Source organism: Salarias fasciatus, chromosome 6, assembly GCF_902148845.1.
Source record: "Salarias fasciatus chromosome 6, fSalaFa1.1, whole genome shotgun sequence".
Classification (NCBI taxonomy): domain Eukaryota; kingdom Metazoa; phylum Chordata; class Actinopteri; order Blenniiformes; family Blenniidae; genus Salarias; species Salarias fasciatus.
The window spans coordinates 27,186,903-27,211,111 of record NC_043750.1 but is presented as its reverse complement, the minus strand read 5'-3'; positions in this window follow the sequence as shown (position 1 = coordinate 27,211,111).

The following is a 24,209-nucleotide window of genomic DNA, read 5'->3' as shown; positions in this document are numbered from 1 at the left end:
GCAACAGGATTATTGTCAGTGTAGACAATAACCTTTGCCCCCATGAGATAGTCCTTAAATTTTTCTGTCACGGCCCACTTCAACGCTAGGAGTTCCAATTTAAATGAGCTGTAGTTTGCATCATTTCTCTCTGTTGGGTGTAAGCTCCGACTGGCGTATGCGATTACACGCTCCTGGTTGTCCTGCACTTGTGCCAAAACAGCACCAAGGCCTTGGTTGCTGGCGTCTGTGTAAACAACAAAAGGTTTAGTGAAGTCTGCATAGGCCAAGACAGGTGGTTGGGTCAAGGCTGATTTTAATCGTTCAAAAGCAGCCTGACATTCTGGGGACCACTGGATCCGAATCTGTGAGTTTTTCTTAACGGGCACGCCACTCAACAGGCTATTCAGTGGCCGGGCAATTTTAGCAAAGTTTGGTACAAATCGCCTATAATAACCTGCTAAGCCAAGAAAGGCTCGGACCTCGTGTACAGTGGCAGGTGCAGGCCAATCTAACACGGCACAAATTTTGTCTGGGTCTGGTCTTACCCCAGCCTTGTCAACCACATGGCCCAGAAACTTCACCTCGTGTTGAAACAGTTTGCACTTATCCATCCTGAGCTTAAGTCCATGCTGCCAAAATCTTTGGAACACCTCCTCCAGATGCTGTAAATGGGAGGAGAAGTCAGGTGAATAAATGATCACATCATCAAGGTACACCAAGAGAGACTCGGTTATTTGACCGCTTAAACACTGCTGCATCAACCGCTGGAAAGTAGCAGGTGCATTGCAGAGCCCAAAAGGCATCCGCTCAAACTCAAATAGTCCAATAGGTGTGGTGAAAGCTGTCTTTTCACGGTCTCCGGGGTCCATCTCAACTTGCCAGTACCCACTAGCAAGGTCTAATGTGGAAAACCATTCTGCTCTGGTCAGACTAGTCAGTGTCTCTTCGATCCGTGGAAGTGGGAATGCATCTTTGTGTGTGACCGAATAAGTTTCCTGTAGTCCACGCAGAATCTCCAGCTGCCATCCTTCTTCCTGACGAGGACAATTGGTGCGGCCCAAGGACTGCAGCTCTCACGGACAACCCCTTTGTCGAGCATATCTGCAAGCAGGGTCTTTATCTCTTTGTACATAGATGGGGGCAAGGGTCGATACCTCTCTTTGATGGGAGGAGCATCCCCAGTGTGAATGCGATGTTGCACCAAGTCGGTGCGTCCAAAATCCTCTTCATCCGCAGCAAAAACCTTCTCCCACCGCTGTAGCAGAGCTCTGAGCTCCAGCTGCTGCTGTGGTGTTAAATGATGACAGTCAGCAGGCTTACTCACTTCTTCAGTACGCTCTTTGTGGTGGGGGCTCTGGGTGTCCACCATTCCCACCTCCACGACACCATCCGGGCCCAAAGTCAAGCTCAGGTCTTGGGACCCCTGGACATCCACATCTTCCACGCGGTACAACTGGCCCAGCTTCTGGTAGCGATCTATGGTGACTGGGTATACATGGGGGTTGCAAATACGAACAGGGACCCTCCCACTTCGCACGACCGTTAAGGTCCTTGCTACTCCCCATGCTTCTGTTCCAGGCATAGCCTCCAATACCGCTGGTAAGTCAGGGCTGCTTGGCCCCACGCAAGTGCGGCCCCACACAATCATCTCAGTCCTTGGTGGTACCTGAACCTGTTGTCGACTTGCAAGGCGGACAAAGCCCAAGAACCCATCTTCTGGTGTGGTTACGATGGTCCTCCGGCACACCGCAAACGCTTCCCGCCATGGCTTCCATTTCTGAGGGGAGAGAGCTGGCTTTCCCTGTTTAAAAACAGCATCCCAACATGCACCAATCACATTCATCCCAATGAGCAGTGGGTGGGTAGAGCAATCATCCTTGACAATAACAACACCTTTTCCCGGAATTTTTACACCTTCTACTTCAAAGTCCATTATGGCATAACCACAGTAGGGTATACTGAGGCCATTGGCGGCTTTAAGCGTTAACACCAAGGGGGCTGTGCCTTTCTCAACCTGAGAAAAATGTTGCTCCATTACTTTCTGTTGGATTAGCGTTACCTGTGATCCGGTGTCTAACAGCCCAGTCATTCTGGTTCCACCAACACAGACTTCAATGGTTGGGCACTTGCCCACAAACTGGGTGTTGGCCCCCTGGTGGTTAGCCTCAGAGGCCGTCCCTACTGCTTGGGCCTCAGCAGCAGGGGTGATTAGTTTAAAGGTGTATTGCTGGTGGCACTGGCGTTCTGACAGAACCTTGCCACATGACCGGGCTGTCTACACTGCCTACATATAGGCTTCCCATCTCTAGTCCACTCATTGGCATCATTTTGGAATCTTTGTCGAGTTCTGCGTCGGTACTGCATGGGGGCGTGTTCTAGTCCAGAGTATTGCAACAGCGGTTTGATTTCTTTTATTATTTCCTGGGTGAAGCCTTTCATTTGGTCTTTAACATCATTCATTATCTCTTCCCTCAGAGCCTCTCTCCAGCTAGGTGTAGGTGGTGTACCTTCTTGAGACCCCCCAATGGCCGCGGTGTACGTTGCGTTGATGTCCTGTCCACGTTGCTCCTCCTCCAGAAGTAGAGCTTCATGATGCACAGCAGCAAAATCCAATTCAGGGTTTCGGCGCACATATGTCCGGAGGGTTTGTGACAGGGGCCCTTCCCTGAGCCCCAAGAGCATCTGGTCCTTCAGGATGTTCTCGGAGGGTGCATCGTCTGGGCTGTGTCGCTGCAGTCTGCAATACATTTCCCTTAAGCGGAGAGTAAAGGATTTAACAGACTCACTTGGTTTCTGATTGCAGCAGAAAAAATGTGACCTGAGCACCGCAATGGGGATGTTGTCGCCATACAAGGTGTCAAGACGAGTCAAGATCTTTGCACTTGTATCGCGTTCTCCAATGTCTAAAATACTGATTTGCAGTTTGGCCTCCCCAGCTAACGCTCCCATTAAAAATTCAATTTTCCTGGGCTCCGTGAGATTTTGTGCATTTAACATGCCACACATTTGCTCTTTCCAGTCCCCATACTTAATGTCACTGTTTGGCCCATTAAACTTCGGCAGCCAAGGCGCACCGGGATATACTGGCATCATCATCATCATGCTTAGTTAAAAACAAAACTAAAACAGCCTTTGGATCTTACACTGCTCGTGCTTGTGTCCTGCCGACAATGCCAAAATTTGTGGCGAGATGAAGAATTAAACTCGGATGACAACGCCACCCAGTTTTATTGGAGACTGGGAACTCACCAAAATACTAAAAACACTCTAAAAACAAGGCAAGCAGTGTAAAACCAACAGGCTGAAATGAATGGCTGGTTAAAAGATTTATTACAATAAATCAAATAAAAGGATAAAAATAAACAAAGTAGCACAAGACTTAAGATGATGCCAGCAATAAAATAAAATACTAAAAGGTCCGCTAGTAAAAACCGAGGAGAGGTTCGCCGCTAGCCTGCCGTGTCAGCTGGCTCAACTCCACCGCAGCACAGCTCCCCCGCTGTCCGAGGCTCCGCTGCCGTCCGGGTCGCTGTCCGAGGCTCCGCCGCCGTCCGGGTCGCTGTCCGAGGCTCCGCCGCCGTCCGGGTCGCTGTCCGAGGCTCCGCCGCCGTCCGATTCCCCCGTGGGCTAGGCGACCGGTCCGGACCCTCCTTCAGCGCTGCAGCTGTGGGAGACAGGAACCTGGGGGCACTCACTCGTTCGCGGCCGACCGAGCTGGCTCAGCAGCAGTGGTCTACGTCACGTCGCCAGAGTACAACAGGTGCGGTACTTACACGCAGGGGCAGAGAAACTCTGCCCGCCTGCCGTGATGAGCCTTGCACTCTGGTCCCACTACTGCTCCACGGCCGTAGCCCGCCGTCGCACCGCGCCGTCGTCCCAGGTCCCGTCTCTTCAGCTCCAACTGCACCGAGGTGGCTGCCTTCTCCTCCTGCCGTGCTCAACTCTCCTCCTGCTCCCTCTGCCGCTGATATTAACGCCCCCGCACCTGGGCATCCGCCCCCAGTTCATTTAGCCATAACTAGCCTCAGCTGTGGAGCTGTGGGGGTCAGGTCATTCACAACAGGAAGTAAAGCACGCACCGTCCCATTTCAAATTAAAAGCACCACAAACAAAAGCACACGACAATCCAAAAAGGGCAATACAAAATAAAAAACATGCAAGTGAAAATGTGCAATACTCCCGTTCCGTGACATGTTTCAAGATAAGAAAAAAAATATGACACAAAAAATGCAATGAATAGAATAACAGGGCTCTGTTTTAGTAGACCAGGCACGTCTGCTCTGCCCCGTGCTCACGCCCTGTGAACAGGGTGTGTCCAGAACATTTTGCAATTTTTGTAAACAGCGCAGTCTGGCGCAGAGCGGCGCATCCACGCCTCTGTCCCTCCCACCGGCGCAAGTGGCAAAGAGGGAGGAGAGAAGGTGTGACTGGGTTTAACACAGCCAACTGTAATCATGTAAGGTGTTTAAATGAACACCTCTCACCACCTTTCAATGCACCGCAGGCAGACGCGCTATGCAATTTCCAATCGCCATCACCATGGACTAAGACAGCAGCTGCAGGCAGTCAAAACTTCTCCCAGGAGGAAACTGTAGTAACCTATATTTAAACCCAGCATAAAAAAGATGAGCGGTGTGGACAGAACACAACATGAGTAAACTGTGTAATGGCAATGAAATCAGAAACACTTGTGCTGAAATGGCGCATTTTCACAGTTTGCTTGTGAAATTCACTAGTTTCACCTGATTGAATCATGATCATTTTGGCATGTAAATCCTGATGACGCAAAACCCTGGCAGGTGGCCCTTGAGTGACCAGACCAGCAGAGGACGGCTCTCCTCAGGCTCCCACCTCAAAACCAGCAGTCCAAGTGCAAGAGGAGGAGGAGGAAGGAAAATGTTTAAATTAAATGTATCTGTTTCATGGGTGATTTTGTGTATCTTTAATGGGACTGAGTAAATTGTAGCCAAAACATGTATAAGCAAGAGGCTAATACTCTCATTTAAGGACAGAGCTGTGCAGCCCGGTGCTGTTCTCTCCCGTGCGCTCTGCTGCGTTACCTGCTGTTATGCAGTTCAGCCTCTCCCCGTCTTAAGTCCATCATATCGTCCTCCATCATATCAAAGTGGCATCCATGGTGTAAGGCTATTTTGGGTAGCACAAAAACATGCAACAAAGAACACACTAACACTCTGAAAACCTGCTTGTGATTTTTTTGGTGTGGTGTGCGCACTGCGCCTGTCAGACAAATTAGACTGGGCGTGCTCGGCCTGCACAGAGAACAGACGTGGTTCCAGCTGTCGAGCTATCAGCGCACTTTTCGTTTTAGCACAAAACTGTCACTGAGCAAAGCTGAATCTGTCCACACCTCCCCCTGGTGTGCGACCCCACCCATCTTGTATAGACTATCTTTGTTTCCACACTGGAAATGTGACAAATCGTAGTGTTTTCTTTCCTATGTGAACGACTGTTTAACATCACACGTTCGACTCATGTTTCTAAGTAGTTAGAAGAGGAAAAAAGTGCAAAACTGGACAATACAGCATAGCCTGCAGATGTACACAGTGTCGCAGAAGTCCACCAATCCCATGATGCACTGCGGTGTGACATCAGCCTCTCAGTCCTATTACTTCCAGCAGACTGTATGCTCGATAAGCATAATACTGCCCTCACATTTTCATTATTATTCATGTTTTACTTTGTATTACACTTGATCACAAGGGATTATTGAGATTGTTTGGGATCATGAAGTGGGCCAATCCAATTGGTTAGATGGGCTGGATATGGCCCCTGGGCCGTTGTTTGGGAACTTCTAAATGAAACCGACAAAATGATCACAAGATCTGTCCTGAAAGACTTCTGCTCTGGAGGTTTATCGTATGCTTCAATTTGTGGTGGTGGGGTGTGGTTGGAGCTCAGCTGTGGAGGAGAGGTCGTGAAGCAGACCTCAGTGAAGCGGTGGGAGGCAGGTAAGTAGGAACACCTGTGATCAATAATCAGTGATTCTCTCTCTCCCTGTCTTCCAGTAGTAGGCGGGGTTTAAAAGGATCAGCTGCTCCAGGTGGGGGCGGCTGAGCTATTGGACATTATGGCAGGGACCGGGCGGACGTGTTGCTGAGAAGTTTGACTGCACATGTGCTGTCTGGAGAGCAGGCTGAAAAGGCTCTCCAGTGACGGGGTGAACAGTGGGGCACTAATCAAACCTTTAAATTCACGATGGGTTGTGTCAGTTCTGTCGGAGGACTCACATAGAGTCACGTACACATTTACGCAGAAACTCACAAAAACCTGGTTCAGAGGTTCAGAGTAGAAAGAATGAAGAAATGAAATAAAGAATGAATGTATGAATAATAATAAATTTGTAATGTGCTTTTACATTTCAAAAGAAATCTCAAAGTGCTACAGGGTGAGATTAAAAACAATTGTCAAAGGTACAAATACAAAGCAAAACAAAAACAAAAATAACATTTTAAAACTTCAAAGTCACAATCATGAAAACAAGGTGGATCTTGTCGGCCTTTTTAAATAGAAATGTCTTGAGGCCTTTTTTGAAGGTATCCACACTTAGTGGAGCCCTCAGGGTTTCGGAATAAATATGAAAATAAATATGGAAAAAACTAAATATATTTTATTTGGAAACAATAAGACAAAAACGGAGGAACGGATGCTTATAGGTAATAACAAAATTGAACGAGTAACTGAGACTAAATTTTTAGGTGTAATACTTGATGAACAGTTGAACTGGAAGCCACGAATAAAGAATTTAAAAATAAAACTGGCAAAGAGTGTTGGATTACTGAACAAAACTAAACCCTTTTTAAATTACAAGGCACGATATATTTTGTACTCTTCATCAGTAATGCCATACCTCAGCTACTGTGTGGAGGTATGGGGCAAAATACATATCCCAGCAATTTACAGTCACTTGTGGTACTTCACAAAAAGGCAATAAGAATAGTGCACAAAGCTGGATACCTTGAACATACCAACAGACTGTTCTTGGAATCCAAGGAATTAAAATTCCCAGATCTGGTCAAATTTAAAACGGCAATACTTATGTTTAAGGCACGAAAAAAACACATTACCTGGTAACAAGTTTTGTTTTCAAATAGGCAAGGAGGGTAGAATCTGAGAGGGGATTCAAACTTCAAAAAGTAGTTTCAACGTACTACAAGAAAGAGCTTTTGTCTTTCAATTTGTGGTGTGAATATATGGAATAAACTAACCCCTCATGCACACTGGATGCGGTGGCTCCGGTCTGGTATAGCTACTGCAGTATGGGTGGCCGTTTGTGCCATACACCGCCTGGTAGAAAACGCCGTTCAGAACGGCGCTTTTAACGCCGAGCGCCGCCAGGCGCTTTTATTTTGAAACGCCTTCCGGCGTCTCAAACGCCGAGCGCCGCCAGGCGCTTTTAAAGCGCCACTAGGCGCTTTAAAACTGAGTGAGGAACTTTTTTCCATATATGTTTTATTGTCCACATGACGTTTGATATATTAAATGTATTAAAATATATTTTTTCCCTTCTAATCAATTTTTCAAAACTGAAATGTTTAAAAATAAAAAAATAAATACTTTTGATCAGGGGTGAGCTCAATGAGGAGACTTAGGGGGTGGAAAATGTTCAAAAAATTACTTATGACATGTTTTCAGAGCAGCTAAAGTTTGCGAATAGTCAGAACAGGACAAAAGGATTGTAAATGTTCCCACAGGGAATTGTTTTTTTACCTTTGAAACAGTTAGATCACATTTTCAAAATGTGATCTAACTGTGATAGAAAAAAAAAAAAAAAACACGAAGGGGTCTTGTGTAAACAAAGAAATCTTGAAGGGTTGAGCCTATATTTCTTTCCTTCTCTCCCTCTATTTATTAATAACAAATTGTAATCACACATACACATTGTGCAAAAATTATCTTTTTGACCCCAGGCTTGTGACTTCGGAAGAGGATTACATGAAGCCCACTGGTGTGACGATCCAGGAAAAGCAGTGTTCCTCTCTGACAGCAACCTGCTTGGTGGCTCCCCAGATGTCATGGTGTCCAATGACTGCATCATTGAGATAAAATGTCCCTGCAGCCAGAAATAACATGTTTATAAGTGAAATAATTATCTGTGCCTTTGTACCAGTTAAACTGTTGTTTTATGTTCTGATTTATTATTAAAAATATAATCAGTAACAAAATAAAACATGTCATAATAAATCAAGCGGGAGCCACATAACCAGTGTGAAGATTTGTAGTTCAGCATCCCTGACAGTTACTGCCAAATGAATATTCAAATAATTCTTCTAATCATGCATTCAGATATTATTTCAAAAATTGAATTGTACTGAGAATGTAATGTTGTAACAGACAAACATAGACATAGAGAATCTCAGATTTATTTTTAAACATTTCAGTTTTGAAAAATTGATTAGAAGGGAAAAAATATATTTTAATACATTTAATATATCAAACGTCATGTGGACAATAAAACATATATGGAAAAAAGTTCCTCACTCAGTTTTAAAGCGCCTAGTGGCGCTTTAAAAGCGCCTGGCGGCGCTCGGCGTTTGAGACGTCGGAAGGCGTTTCAAAATAAAAGCGCCTGGCGGCGCTCGGCGTTAAAAGCGCCGTTCTGAACGGCGTTTTCTACCAGGCGATGTATGGCACAAACGGCCACCCATACTGCAGCACTGTGATTCACACCGCCTGCGCTGAAGAAGGTTGCCAGATCGGTCGTTATCCCCCTTAAACAATTTGAAACCCATTTTACTCAAAAGAAAGAGCCCAAACCGCCATCTTGGTTGAAAATGCACGTTAAAACTGCATTTTTATAATGACAAACATGTCATGAACACATAATCATTTCATCGACCTGTCCGACGTGTTCAAAAAAGAAGCTTGATTTGGCAGAAACCCGCCCAATCTGGCAACACAGAGCTGCTCCGGTCACAGAGTGGTTTTGAGCCATTTTGGAGTAATTTCACTTTATAGCATTTTAATGACTACGGATTAGCTGCGGTGTCCGGACCGGAGCCGTTCCATAGCCGGACCGCATCCAGTGTGCATCGTGGGTAACTGAGGATCTAAAGAAAAGCGCTAATTTGAGTGTGTTTCAAAGAATATATAAAGATCTTGTGTTCAGCAACTATAGAAATGAATGAAAGTATTTATGTTGAGAAAATGTTGAGTGATGCCAACCAATTATTCTCTAGTTATTAGGAATTGAGAGAATTGGTGAATAATTCTGAAATGTTGTGATTTTTTTTTTTTTTTTTTTGTCTGATTCATGCTGATGATCCTGTAGTGGACAAAGGGGTAGGATTCATGTAAGTTTTTACTTCTTCCAACTCCTTTTCGAATCTTGTGTTTTTTTTGTACTCTTGTATATTCATAATGGGATGCATGTTTTCGAAATAAAGCCAATCAATCAATCAATCAATCAATCAATCAATTGAGGAGAGAATTCCACAGCCGAGGGGCCACTGCCTGGAAGGCCCTGTCTCCCATAGTGGAGAGTTTAGTCCTGGGTTGATGGAGGCAGTAGGTGGAGGAGGAGGAGGAGCGGAGACTTCGTGTGCAGTGTAAGGGTGAATCCCAGTTCTCTGCTTAATCCTCAATCTTACTCCTCATGCCTCAAAATGCGCGCTCCCATGAAGTTAAGTGTTGTCCCATTCCTAAACAAGTTGAGGAAAGGAGCGAGACTAAGGGGCGTTATCTTTGAGATTCTACGAGACCTACCTTGGAGGTAAGGATAACCCAGAATGCTTGTTAAATAGTTCGTTTTGCTGTTATTTTATTAACAAAAAAATTTGTATTTTACTTTGGGAGTAATTGTATTAAGTTTCTATCACAGATAATATTTACAAAGGCTATTAGAAAGAAATCAAGAAAATTCATTTGAATGTATTTATTAACAAGGTCACACATGGACTGGATCACACCAGCTTTATGGCTGGATGACAATCATCTTCTAATACTAGACGCCTTCTTGACATAATCACATCCCTTGGTTCTGTATCCCCTGAGGTTGTGGTCTCTCTTGATGCTGAGAAGGCCTTTGACAGGGTAGAATGGAGCTATTTGTACAACACCTTGGGCAGATTTGGACTTGGACCATTTGTTGACTGGGTCAAGCTTTTATATTCCTCACCCCAGGCTTCCGTCCAAACCAACAAAGTCTCATCCCCTCCATTCTCCTTATCCTGTGGAACCAGACAGGGCTGTCCGTTGTCACCTTTGTTGTTCATCCTGGCGATCGAACCTCTAGCAATTAAGTTGCGCTCAGACGTTAAAGCAGAACTTTGTAAGATTTGCTTTAGCGCTCCCCCTAATGGTCTCCTGTGAAAGCTCACTGTCGTAAACGTCCTCAGCATCACCCCCCCCCCCCCCCCCCCCCCCCCCCCCCCCACCCCCACCCCCCGTGCAGAGAGCTTCCCAGTCCTGTGTCCTTTTTTTCCGCTCGTTAGACAAAGTTTTTTTCTGTCTTTTTGGTTCTACCATCCATGAGCACCATCCATGGCGTTGCTAACGCTAGCGAGGGTTTCATGTTTGTTTTACACGCTTTTGTTAAATCTTCTTCAGCAGCAGTTCCTCGCGCTGCCTCCTCCGGTTGCTCCCTCTGTAGCAGACATGCCTGCCTCGCACGCTCAAACTTATTGGAAAAGAAACACTCGGAGATGCTTTCCTCGTGCTCACTTCTACGAGAGGAGGTGCCACTCCTCTTTATTTTTCAGTTACCAAACGGAAATTAGAGCCAATCAACACATCATGCAAAGATCTTCTATTGCAACACAATGACAGATATCGTACTCCAACAGCTTTTATACTTGTAATCCCGTATGAGTGCCGTAAAGCAGTCGGGTCCGCTCCTCTGAAATTGCAAGCGCTGTTTTCAGGACCCACACCGCGGGGAGAGTGAAGGGACCAGCGAATCACCGTGACAAGTCTTTGTTTACCCCCACAGGGATTCTGAAACACATTTTTTGAGGTAAAAAAGTTGCAAAGTTCTGCTTTAAAGGAATCACTCGTGCTGGCATTACCCATGAAGTCTCCCTGTACACGGACGACCTCCTACTTTTCGTTTCTGACCCTATAAATTCTTTTCCAACTATATTTACTATTTTAAACAACTTTGGAAGTATTTCTGGAAACTAAACTACAGGAAAAGTGAATTGCTACCTCTCAATGATAAGGCTAAATCAATCCCTAATTCCATTGTGCCTTTTAAGTGGTCAACAGATGGGTTTCGATACCTTGGCATTCAAATCTCATCTTCACTTCAAGCTCTGTTTCGCACAAATGTTGCCCCCTTGATGGAGAGGACTGAGAGGGATTTTGGTCGTTGGTCAGTTTTACCTCTTTCATTAGTGGGTAGAATAAATTTGATTTAGATGGTTTTCCTTCTGTGCTTTCTATACCTTTTTCAACATCTTCCCATTCTTCTTAGTAAATCTTTTTTTGTCAAATTAGACAACGCTATTACAACTTTTCTTTGGGCTGGAAAACCACCCAGAATTCGCAAATCAGTTCTACAATCTCCAAAGGACAGAGGTGGGTTTGCCTTGCCAAATTTTAGATACTACTACTGGGCAGCCAACGTGCAAAAGTTCCTCTTCTGGATGTGTGACCAAGATGAATCTGTACCTAGTTGGGTGTGCCTTGAAAACAAATCTTCTTTTTATCCCCTTCATTCAACTTTGTGCGGTCAACTGCCTTTTTCAATGACATGTTTTAAAGATTTTCCAGTTGTGTCAACTTCACTTAAAATCTGGAAACAATTCAGAAAGGAATATGGATTCTTAAGCCCTTCTGGCCTAAACTGTATATTTAGAAATTGTTATTTTGAATCATCTACTGACCCGGGATTCCGAAGCTGGCATAACAAAGGTATAAAATGTCTAAATGATTTGTACAAGAACGGTATATTCTCCTCATTTGAACAGCTTTCATCCACTTACGATCGTCCGAAGCATCATCTTTTCCGGTATTTTCAAATCACAGACTTCATTAAAAAACAGTTCCCCCACTTTCCAAATCGTCCTCTCGAAACAGTCCTAGATTCCATCCTGGGCATAGATCCTGTTAGTAAAGGTTCTATCTCAGCTCTGTATAAGGAAATATGTCTCACTGCCTCCTCTCCGCTAACTGCAGTCAAAAAATTGTGGGAAGACAGTCTCAATCTTACATTTACAGAAGCACAGTGGAACTTGGCCCTTTCTCTTGTTTATGTTTTATTTGTGCCCGTCATAGGCTCATTCAGTGCAAAATTGTATTTCGGGCCCACAAAAGCGAGATTAGCAAAGATTTATAACTCTGTCAACGATGTCTGTAACAGATGCAAGTTGTCTCCAGCAAATCATGCTCATATGTTTTGGCTGTGCCCCAAATTGGATCAATACCAGAGTTACATTTTTGAAGTACTGAGTAAAGCGTATAGTTCCGCACCTAACATAAATCTGTCTAAAGCCTTAAAACGTGCACTAGCATTTAGCACTCTACTGGCCCGAAGACTCATCTTGTTTGGTTGGAAGCTCCCCAGCCCCCCTTCACATATCCGATGGGTCAAAGAAGTACCTTACCACCTAAAACTGGAGAAGTTGAGATTTTCTCTTAATGGTTCTATTAAATCTTTTCATAGCACATGGGATCCATTTTTAAAACATATATCACTTATAGATATTCTCTTTGATCTGGATGAATTAAACCTGAATGTAATATAATTACTTACTTCAACATAATGTTGGTAAGATACGATGGATGAATGTGTGTGAGAGAGGGTCTGTTTAGGGTGGCTTCTGTTAGGGATATTGTTTTTTTTTTTCCCTTTTTCTTTTTCGATTTTGCCTTTTTTCTGTTTTGTTTTGTTCTGGATTTTTTATGTGTTCATTTATTATTTCTATTTTCTATTTTCTTTTTTTTGACATACAAAATTCACTGTGTTTTGACCTTCTTGCCTTTTTGATACTACAGTTGTGTGTCAGAATTTAAAAAATGTTCAATAAAAATATTTTGAAAAAAAAAACAAGGTCACACATGCAAAATGTTAAACATTTCTAATACAGGGCACAGGGGCAGATCTGGGACTCTAGGAGGTCAGGGGCTTAGCCCTGAGGGTGCAGATGCCGATTTATTTTTTACAGCATTTTTTGCCGTAAACTATCTTTATTTTATTTGTTTATTTTTATTATTATTGTTATTATTATCATTATTATTTTTTTTTTTTACATCAACTTACCACCAATTCAAAGCTGAGAAAGGCTCTTAAAAATCAGACCCTTTAATGATGCAAAATGTCTTACCACTAGCAGCCTTGAAGTCATTGTTTTATACCCCATGTACACTGACAGAAAAAATAAAATATAATAAAAAAGTTATTCAGACTGATCATAAACTAAAGAAATAAAATACCTTATTTCCTTACTGCAGGCTACCTGTGATCCTGGCTGGCACCTCTGCTGTCCTTTACTGCTCTGTTCTTCAATACTGTCCTCAAGTCCTGTCTTCAATCCTCCTGTCTCTTCTCTCTTGCTTTCTCTGCATATTTTTTATGATTTCCTGTTCATTTCCCCCCTCACTTTCTCTTTCACTCCTTCCTCTCTTCTGTCTCTGTTACTCTTTAAATACAATATTTCAGAGCTGTTCTCATGTCTTGTCATGCTTTTTTTGAATGTTAAATGTGGGTCATCTCTTGTCTTTTCATCTTCACTCACACATGAACCAAAATAAATAAAAATATTGAGAAATAAAACCTATGAAACATACTGATATATTGAGTTTAAATGTTTGAAATGTTTCTTGATGAGATTAAAACATTCTCCCTCTTCTTCAAATAAATGTGTTACTGGTGGGGTTGGAGGCTCAGGCACAGACGACATGGGAGAACAGATGGCGGGTGAAAAAACGGATTTATTAGAACAAAGGCGAGTCCAGAAGCTGAGCCGGACCAAGCTGGGTCCGGGATGACTCTCAGCAATTTCCAGTCCAAGGTAGGATCCGAGTCCAGAGATACTAGGAGCAGGCGGGCGGCAGGAGCGGCAGGCAGAGCAGATCCCCAGATTGAGAGCAGAGGAAAAAAAAGGTGAATTCACAGATCACGAGAGCAGGTCGAAGCAGGCACGTCTAACACACTGTAGCAGAGGTTAAGATCCAGCGCCGATTCCAGCCAAGGACGCCACTTAAATAAGGACGAGAGCAGCTGACCCTCATCTGGCTGATGAGCTGGAACCACGCCTCCGAAAACCCGCTCCAGTGCCGCCCACCTGAAAAAACAAACAGCCTCCCTACGAGGAGGCCGGGGGGCTGGCCATGACAGTACCCCCCCTCCTACGTGTGCCTCCAGGCACACGCACCGATCGCCCAGGATGGCGGCGATGAAACTCCGGACGAGACTGGGGTCCATAATAAGGCCCCAGGGGACCCAGGAACGCTCCTCAGGTCCGTAACCCTCCCAGTCCACCAGGTACTGGACCCCTCGACCCCGGCGGCGCACATCCAGAAGCCGCCGCACCATATAAACCAGGCCGCCATCCAACATCCTGGGCGGAGGCGGGGCACGGACAGGGGGGACCAGGTCACTCTCGGCCACAGGCTTGACCTGAGAGATGTGGAAAGTGGGGTGGATGCGCATGGAGGAGGGAAGCTGGAGACGCACCGCGCAGGGATTGATGATCCTCTCCACTTCGAACGGTCCCACAAAGCGAGGGGCCAGCTTCTGGGATTCAACCCGGAGGGGCAGGTCCTTGGCCCTCAACCAGACCTTCTGTCCAGGGGAATAGGTGGGAGCGGCAGTCCGCTTGCGGTTGGCCTGCTGCTCCATTCTATGGGAAGACCTGAGCAGGGCGGTCCGCGCCCTCTTCCAGACCCATTCACATCTCATCGCAGCTTGAACAGAAGGAACCGCCAACTCCTTTTCCTGGGACGGGAACAGAGGGGGCTGGTACCCCAGGGAGCACTGAAACGGGGACAAGCCCGAGGAGGAGCTAACCAGCGAGTTATGCGCGTATTCCACCCAAGGAAGGTGAGTGCTTCAGGCCGCAGGATCCTCTGCACAAACACACCGGAGCAGGGCCTCCATCTCCTGATTTAGACGCTCCGTCTGACCATTAGACTGGGGATGGAAACCAGAAGACAGGCTCACCTTGGCTCCCAACGCCAAACAAAATGCCCTCCAAACCTCCGAGGTGAACTGTGGTACCCGGTCGGACACGATATCCGCAGGGATGCCATGAACGCGGAACACTTCAGTGACGAGCAGGTCTGCTGTCTCCTTGGCCGATGGCAGCTTACAGAGGGCGACAAAGTGGGCAGCCTTGGAAAACCTGTCCACAATAGAGCGGATCGTGGTTTTACCGTTGGAGGGAGGCAGGCCAGTGACGAAGTCCAGTGCAATATGGGACCACGGCCGACTGGGCACTGGCAAGGGTTGAAGGAGGCCAGAACAGGGCCGAGTGGATGTCTTATTCCGGGCGCAGACAACGCAGGCCGCCACAAACTCCCGCGTGTCCTTGTCCATCGATGGCCACCAAAACCTCTGTCGTAGAACTCCCAACGTGCGGGTGACTCCAGGGTGGCAGAAAAGCTGGGAAGAGTGTCCCCACTGCAGGACCTGAGAGCGGACAGAGCTGGGCACAAACAGGCAGTTAGAGGGGCCGTTACCTGGACCTGGCTCGTGCTATTGAGCTTGTTGCACTAGGGATTCCACCTCCCATGTGAGAGATCCGACAGTGCAGGACTGGGGAAGATGGAACCCGGTTCTGATGGGGAGTCCTCGGTGGCAAACTGGCGTGACAGAGCATCTGGCTTGATGTTACGCGACCCCGGGCGGTAGGTCAAGGTGAAGTTGAAACGCCCAAAAAACAGAGTCCAACGGGCCTGGCAGGAGTTCAGACGTTTAGCAGAACGCACATACTCAAGGTTCTTGTGATCAGTCCACACTATGAATGGCTGCTCAGCTCCCTCCAGCCAGTGCCTCCACTCCTCCAACGCCAGCTTGACCGCCAGAAGCTCTCGGTTGCCGATGTCATAATTGCGTTCTGCTGGTGAGAGGCGGCGAGAAAAAAAGGCACAGGGGTGCAGCTTGTTGTCCGAGGTAGGGCGTTGGGACAGAACGGCTCCCACTCCGGTTTCCGAGGCGTCTACCTCCACCACAAACTGGAGACTGGGATCAGGCTGAATTAGTATGGGAGCTGTAGTGAATCGAACCTTGAGTTCTTGGAAGGCCTTCGCGGCCTCTGGGGACCAAACAAACGGACGAGTGGTGGACGTGAGAGCAGTGAGGGGTGCGGCCACCTTACTGTAGTTCCTGATGAACCGGCGGTAGAAGTTGGCAAAACCCAGGAACCGTTGAAGCTGCTTCTGATTCTCCGGCTGAGGCCACTCCTGTACCGCCGCCAGCTTAGCTGGATCCATGCGAGTCTCTCCCTGTGAGATGATGAAACCCAAGAAGGACACAGTGGATTGATGGAACTCACACTTCTCGGCCTTCACATACAGGTGGTTCTTCAGGAGTCTCTCAAGGACCAGACGGACATGCTGGATGTGTTCCTCAGTACTGCGGGAGTAGATCAGGACATCGTCAAGGTACACAAAAACGAAGCAATCAATGAAGTCTCGGAGCACATCATTCATGGGGTTCTGAAAAACCGCAGGAGCGTTAGTAAGTCCAAATGGCATAACCAAGTACTCAAAATGGCCCGGCGCAGTGTTGAACGCAGTCTTCCACTCATCCCCCTCACGAATGCGGACCAGGTGATAGGTGTTGCGGAGATCCAGTTTCGTGAACACCGTGGCGCCGTGCAGAGGGAGGAAGGGCAGCGGGTAGCGGTTCTTTACGGTGATGTCATTTAGACCTCTGAAATCAATGCAGGGTCTCAGAGAGCCGTCCTTCTTGCCGACGAAGAAAAACCCCGCCGCCACCAGAGAAGAAGAGGGACGAATGGTTCCAGCCGCCAGGGACTCCTGAATGTAGGTCTCCATAGCGGCGCGCTCAGGCCAGGTCAAATTGTACAGCCGGCTGCGGGGCAATGCGGCTCCTGGAAGCAGATCGATGGGACAGTCGTAAGGTCGGTGTGGCGGCAGAGAGAGGGCCTTGCTCTTACTGAACACTTGGACCAGGTCATGGTACGCCTCAGGGACTGCTGACAGATCTACAGGTTCTGGCGGGGAGGACTGCAGAGAGACATGTGGAGTGAGTGCAGAACGTAAACAGTTACTTAAACAAAATGGGCTCCAGGAATCAATCTCCTCCTTAATCCAGTCAATGCGGGGGTTGTGTTTACGCAGCCATGGGAAACCCAGCACCAGCGGGGGCTGCGAGTGGTCAATGAGGTGGAACGTCAGAGTCGCATGATGATTTCCAGAGAGCACCGGACAGGTCTTGTGGCTGACCTGAGCCAGATGGAGCCCATTTAGCGACCTCACAGCTAGCTCAGACTCCAGCGGAACACAGGGAATGTCCAGCTGGCGAACTAGCTGGATGTCCATGAAACTTTCCTCTGCACCTGAATCCACCAGGGCAGCAACAGGAACAGACTGGGTGAGATAACAGAGAGTGCCAGTTACCTGAAATCGTTGAGGGGTCTTGATGGAAGTTCGGCTCACCCGCAGCCCCGCATCTACAGGAGAGCCTGATCTTTTAGCGGCCACTTGGGGCACTCGGCGACATAATGTCCAGAGCCGCCGCAGTAGAGACAGGCGTTCGTGGCCCGGCGCTGCCTCCTCTTCTCCTGCGAGGAGAGCTGGACCCAGCCGATCTGCATGGGCTCTGGCTCCGGAGCCAAGACCGACGCCCCCGTTCCCGCTGGCTGATTCGACGCAGAAACTATGGAAGCCGGGACGCGGCTCGCTCGCACCCGATGGCGTTCTCTGATGCGGTTGTCCATGCTGGTGCACAAAAAAATCAAGCTGTCCAAATCAGGAGGTCGCTCTCAAACCAAAGATGGTTTTCTAACGCCGGGAACGCACTGGACACGGAAGCGTAGCGGAGGCGCCACGCGCGCCGCGCGCGTCTCCACGCCGGCGCTTGGCTGTTCGCACTGGAGGCGCCTGCGCTCTCCGCGCTGGTCACACATCGGCTGCACTCGGCTTGCTCCGTCAGCTCTCAGTTTTCACGTTTGTTCCCTGTTCCCTCTGTCTCGCTCTGCCAGTATGGATGTGTGTGTTTTGGTGACCTGTGGAGAGACTTTTTCTCCTCCTGTCCTCTTTTTTTCTGCATCACGTGAATGTCTGTCACTGTGTGTGTGTGTGTGTGTGTGTGTGTGTGTGTTTGGGTGCGTACATGCGTATGTCTGTTTGTGTGTCCATCTGTCTTGTGATTAGACCCAAGTGACAAATTATAGACGGACGAGCAACACCGCCCGTAACTAATCGTCATTTAATTTGTTATATTTTGAAAATTGACCGGATTCTCTTGCCTTTTCTGTTTCCGACTTCCTGTCTGGTCTGATCTGCTTGATCTAGCTTGACATATGGCGCTCCCTGCGCTCGCGGCTCGCGTGAAAAATAGAACGAAGCGGAGCGGGCGCGCTGCAGAGCGCGAGCCGCGGCGCGCGCGGCGCTCCACTGCGCGTTCGGTGCGGCCAGTCAGATAGGTTAACATGGGAGGCGATCAGAAGCGCCGTGCGCGGCGCATCCGCGTCCAGTGCGTTCGGGCCGTAACTCTCCACTGTAGAAGGAGTTTTCAGACATTACTTTTATACCAAATGCAGATACGTCATTGCAAGAGTTTTCAGCCACATACCCACCCAGACAGGCATGTTTATGGGAAGTCAGTAGAAGTTTGGAGTCAAAAGGGAAAAGGCCCTTCTGATGACTCCTCGTTTCTTCCTGTCAAGTGCATTGTGGGAAATTGTGTGGTGAACACATCCACTGTACAGTTAAGTCACATAAAAGAAAAGGTGACTGTGCTCATGCCACGCTGCACAGTATTTGAGATTCAGAGTCTTTACAGTGTTTAAAGTATCTGTGATACACTGATAAGCCTTCCACATCAATCCCCCACAATTTTTGGTAGTTTTCTTTTCTGCCTGCGAGCTTACAGTTGTTAGCTTGAAATTTCACAGCAATTTAGAGAGGTCTTTTCTAAGAAAAATCCCTGTTTTCATGCAGTTTATACTTCTCCAGAAGACACACAACAGACATACCGTTTTTTTATTGTTTCATTGTATTTTTATTGTTTTATTGCTTGCACATTTATCTTTTAGGTTTTTATGGCTAATTATGTACAGGACTTTGTTGCAGCAGCGGTTCTTTTCATAGTACGTTATAAATTCAGCTGAGTTGGGTTTAATCTCCAGTACTGATTATCAGTGTTCATAGTTTCTCTGAAATGACTTGGCACTGAACATTTGTGAGAAATGGGAGTGGTATCCGGTGAAGGACGATCGAAAATCAACATCACTAAAAAACACTATTAAGTGTATTTCATTAAACTACAGAATAGATATTCTTTATTCAGTGAGGATTTTTACACTTAATTTGAACTAATCAGACTATCCAAGATACAATTTACTATTCTGACAATATAAGATAATACATGATTTGTCAATTTAATATTGATTTTCTTTGTTTTTTCCTTCTAAATGTATTAATTTATTTTCTTTATTGTTTGTTTATTCGTATAAATGAAATCTTGCCCTCCAATGGCATCCAACTTTTTCTTTTCACTTCTCTTTGCTCCTGCAAGAGATGGACCTAGAATCATGAGCGACAGAATGAATGAGAAAAGACTTATGTGGGATATACTAACTCCAAAAGGGACATCAGTGGTGACTGCCACATTCTCAAATTCTCAGGTCATTCGTCCTGCTGAACTCTTTTTCATTTTCATGGCATTGGTTGGTACCCATTGCTCAAGGTGGGAGAAAGGTTGGTGTAGGACTTCTGACTTCCAAGTTCTCCTTGTCCTCTGCTCCCCAACACGATAGAGCAGTTGTGAATGGAAATACAATAAAGCCAAAAGCGCTTGCACAAACATAAAAACAAACACTGCTTTGCAGTCAAACTCGAAACACAGGTTACACACAAATGATGCTTCTGTCTCAGAAGCATTGTGGTCAATTCTCCGTCTCCTCCTCTCAACATGCAAAACCAAAGATGGTTTTCTAACTCTCCACTGTGGAAGGAGTTTTCAGACATTACTTTTATACCAAATGCAGATACATCATTGCAAGAGTTTTGGGAAGTCAGTAGAAGTTTGGAGTCAAAAGGGAAAAGGCCCTTCTGATGACTCCTCGTTTCTTCCTGTCAAGTGCATTGTGGGAAATTGTGTGGTGAACACATCCACTGTACAGTTAAGTCACATAAAAGAAAAGGTGACTGTGCTCATGCACAGCCTGCAAAACTTATATTCAATCAGTTTTCATATTACAGAAAAGAGCCATAAGAATAATCAGTAGAAAACGATATAGAGATCCAACCAATCCATTATTCCTTCAATTAAAATTGCTGAAATTCCAAGAACTAGTCGATTACAGTATTCTACAAATTATGCTGAAAGCTCACACAAAAACACTGCCAGTTAACATTCAGAATAGGTTTGGAAAAAGAGAAAGTAAGTATAACTTAAAAGGAACAGAGATCTTTACAAAACCAAGGTTTAGAACAAAAATGATGGAACGTTGTGTATCTGTAAAAGGTATCAGTCTATGGAACAATCTGGAGAAAGAAATCAAATAATCTAAGTCAAGCACCACATTTAAAATATTAGTTAAAGCCAGTATGTTAAAGAAATATAATGAAATATTCTACTTATATTTGATTGACTTTTCTTGTTGTTGTTGTGAAAAGCACTAAGTTAATTGTAATCAAAGAATTAATGTTATGTCACTGTCTGTGTCGGCCATTTTATTTTATTTTATTAAAGGTGTGTGTGTGTGTGTGTGTGTGTGTGTGTGTGTGTGTGTGTGTGTGTGTGTGTGTGTGTGTGTGTGTGCGTGTGCATTTGCGTGTGTGTACTTTTGTGTATGTTTGTATGTATATATACTTATGTACTGTATGTATTTTCATGGTTTTTTTTTTTTTTTCTTAATTTTACTTTTTTTGTAATTGATTTCTGGGGATAAGGGGCAGATATAATAAGACTTGTCTTCTTTCTGCTCCCTTTCATTCTTGGTTGGCGACTGTATTTACATGGAACCTTTTTCTTTTACTACTGAATGAAATAAAAACAAACAAACAAACAGTATTTGAGATTTAGAGTATGTGATACACTGATAAGCCTTCCACATCAATCCCCCACAATTTCTAGTAGTTTTCTATGTTACCTGCGAGCTTACAGTTGTTAACTTGAAATTTCACAGCAATTTAGAGAGGTCTTTACTAAGAAAAATCCCTGTTTTCATGCAGTTTATACTTCTCCAGAAGACACACAACAGACATACCGTTTTTTTATTGTTTCATTGTATTTTTATTGTTTTATTGCTTGCACATTTATCTTTTAGGTTTTTATGGCTAATTATGTACAGGACTTTGTTGCAGCAGCGGTTCTTTTCATAGTACGTTATAAATTCAGCTGAGTTGGGTTTAATCTCCAGTACTGATTATCAGTGTTCATAGTTTCTCTGAAATGACTTGGCACTGAACATTTGTGGGAAATGGGAGTCGTATCCGGTGAAGGATGGTCGAAAACCAACATCACTAAAAAACACTATTAAGTGTATTTCATTAAACTACAAAATAGATATTCTTTATTCAGTGAGGGTTTGTACATTTAATTTGAACTGATCAGACTATCCAAGATACAATTTACTGTTCTGACAATATAAGATAACACATGATTTGTCAATTTAATATTGATTTTCTTTGGTTTTTCTTTTGGTTTGGAGACACCAAGCAAGAAAACACACACACACACACACACACACACACACACACACACACACACACACACACACACACACACACACACACACCCTGAGTTGTGATAGCTATTCCAGTGAGAACATTCAAACATTCACACTGATTTACAGACCGAGTTAAGACTTGATTACATCTTTATGGATTCAAACTAATTTTTCTTTTTGATGTATGCGGTGAAATTCATGACATAAACACTTTTTAGAATTCATACCATTGACCAAGGTTCTTAGAATGACTTGCTTAAAGGTGCATTAATGAGTTTGCACGTTTCATGTGAAACAACAGCCAGACCGGCACTGCAACTATTCAAGTGACAATTTCGCACTGTTAGCAGGACTTGCAATGAATATGTCAGGGCACATTGTACAAATCACTGAATATTTGTAACATATTTATGGTGGAAATTAAGTACTTTTAATGTTTTAAACTCCTTAATGCACCTTTAACCTCTTCTCCATGGACTGACTGCTGAGTGAAGAAGATCACACGATCCAGTTTGCGTGGAAGTAACTGAGAAAGAATAGGTACGTAGTGACGTGTGACATACGCAGTAAATGTGAAGCAGGAAAGTAAAAAACAAGCAGAAGAACTTGAAAAACAGTTTTTAAATAAAAATCCAGAGAGAACAAACACTAGAGAGGTGAGACAGTCGCAAATCACGCAACAGCGAGTTGTTCAAAGAGCTCCATGGCAGACTACCGGCAGACTGCCTGGCTAGTGTTATGGATTAACTGGTTCCCTTGTTAACGAGTGACAGACTTCTATGTAAACACATGCTGGTAACAACAGATGTTAAAATAAGACTCATAAAAGACTCTAAATTTATAAATTTAATGTAACTGTAGATAACCGACGTTCGCTAGAACGGCTACAAGTTTCAGACAATTTTTCAACATCTGTTTGTCACAAGTTACAGGGACACCAGTTAATTTGAAACATCGGCAGGCGGAGCGGAGCCCTGGTGGACGACACCGGAATGTACCACTCGGCGCAGCAGTACTCCGGCTGTGGGAGCGCTCGCTTTTGAGCAGCGTATCATGGAGATGTTGGAACATTTTTTGAACAGATATCCAGCAGATAAAAACACATTGCTCATCATTTTCATTGTTTCATTTTATTTTTATTGTTTTATTGCTTGCACATTTATCTTTAAGGATTTGATGGCTACTTGTGTACCGGACTTTATTGCAGCGGTTCTTTTCAAAGTACCTGAATTCAGCTGAGTTGAGTTTAATCTCCAGCAATGATTATCAGTGTTAATAGTTTCTCTGAAATGACTTGGCACACTGTCAACATTTGTGTGAAATGGGAGTGGTATCCGGTGAAGGACGGTCAAAAACCAACACCACTATAAAACAATAATAAGAGTCTTTCATTAAACTATAAAATAGATATTCTTTACTCAGTGTGGATTTGTACACTTAATTTTTAAATAATTAGACATTATCCAAGATACAATTTACTATTCTGAGCATATAAGATAATAAATGGTTGTCAAGTTAATATTGATTTTTAAGTCCTTGATTTACGTGTTATATTGATAAAATAACAGCAATCCTGCTGAGGTGTGTGTGTGTGTGTGTGTGTGTGTGTGTGTGTGTGTGTGTGTGTGTGTGTGTGTATGTGTGTGTGTGTGTGTGTGTGTGTGTGTGTTCTTGCACATACCCAAAAGTAAGGACCAAAATTCGTATTTCACCAACAGAGTGAGGACATTTTTGCAAAGTGAGGACATTTTTGCTGGTCCTCACTTTTCAAAAGGCCTTTTTTGGCCTTTTTGAGGGCTAAGACTTGGTTTTTGATTTAGGGTTACAATTGGGTTTAGGTTAGGTTTAGGGCATAGGTTAGGGTTAGGCATTTATTTTTGATGGTTCGGGTTAGGATTAGGGTTAGGGTCAGGGTTAGGGGCTAGACATGAATGGGAGTCAATGGACGGTCCCCACAAGGATAGAAATACGAGACTGCGCGTGTGTGTGTGTGTGTGTGTGTGTGTGTGTGTGTGTGTGTTTGTGGTGCATACTGATTGCTGGTGCAGTTTTTATTCTTTTTTGTTTTTATGACTGTTTTTACTGTTCAGCACTTTGTGTTGTTTTTATGAATATGAGAAGTGCTTTACAGAGAAAGTTTGACTGATTGATATTACTGATATTGTTGTATTCGTACTATAATATTCCAAACTTATGTGACCATGTATGTACTTTGTATAGTTTTCGTGAAATAACATAACCACTGGCTCAGGAAACAAACACACACACACACACAAACACACACAAACACACCATGCATGTGCCTGGAGTGAAAAAACACTTATCAGAAGGGCACTTAAGGGCATCACTGAGTGAAGGGTCAGCTGCTCCAGCACACTCCGCCCCTGCAAGTCAGTTTAAAAA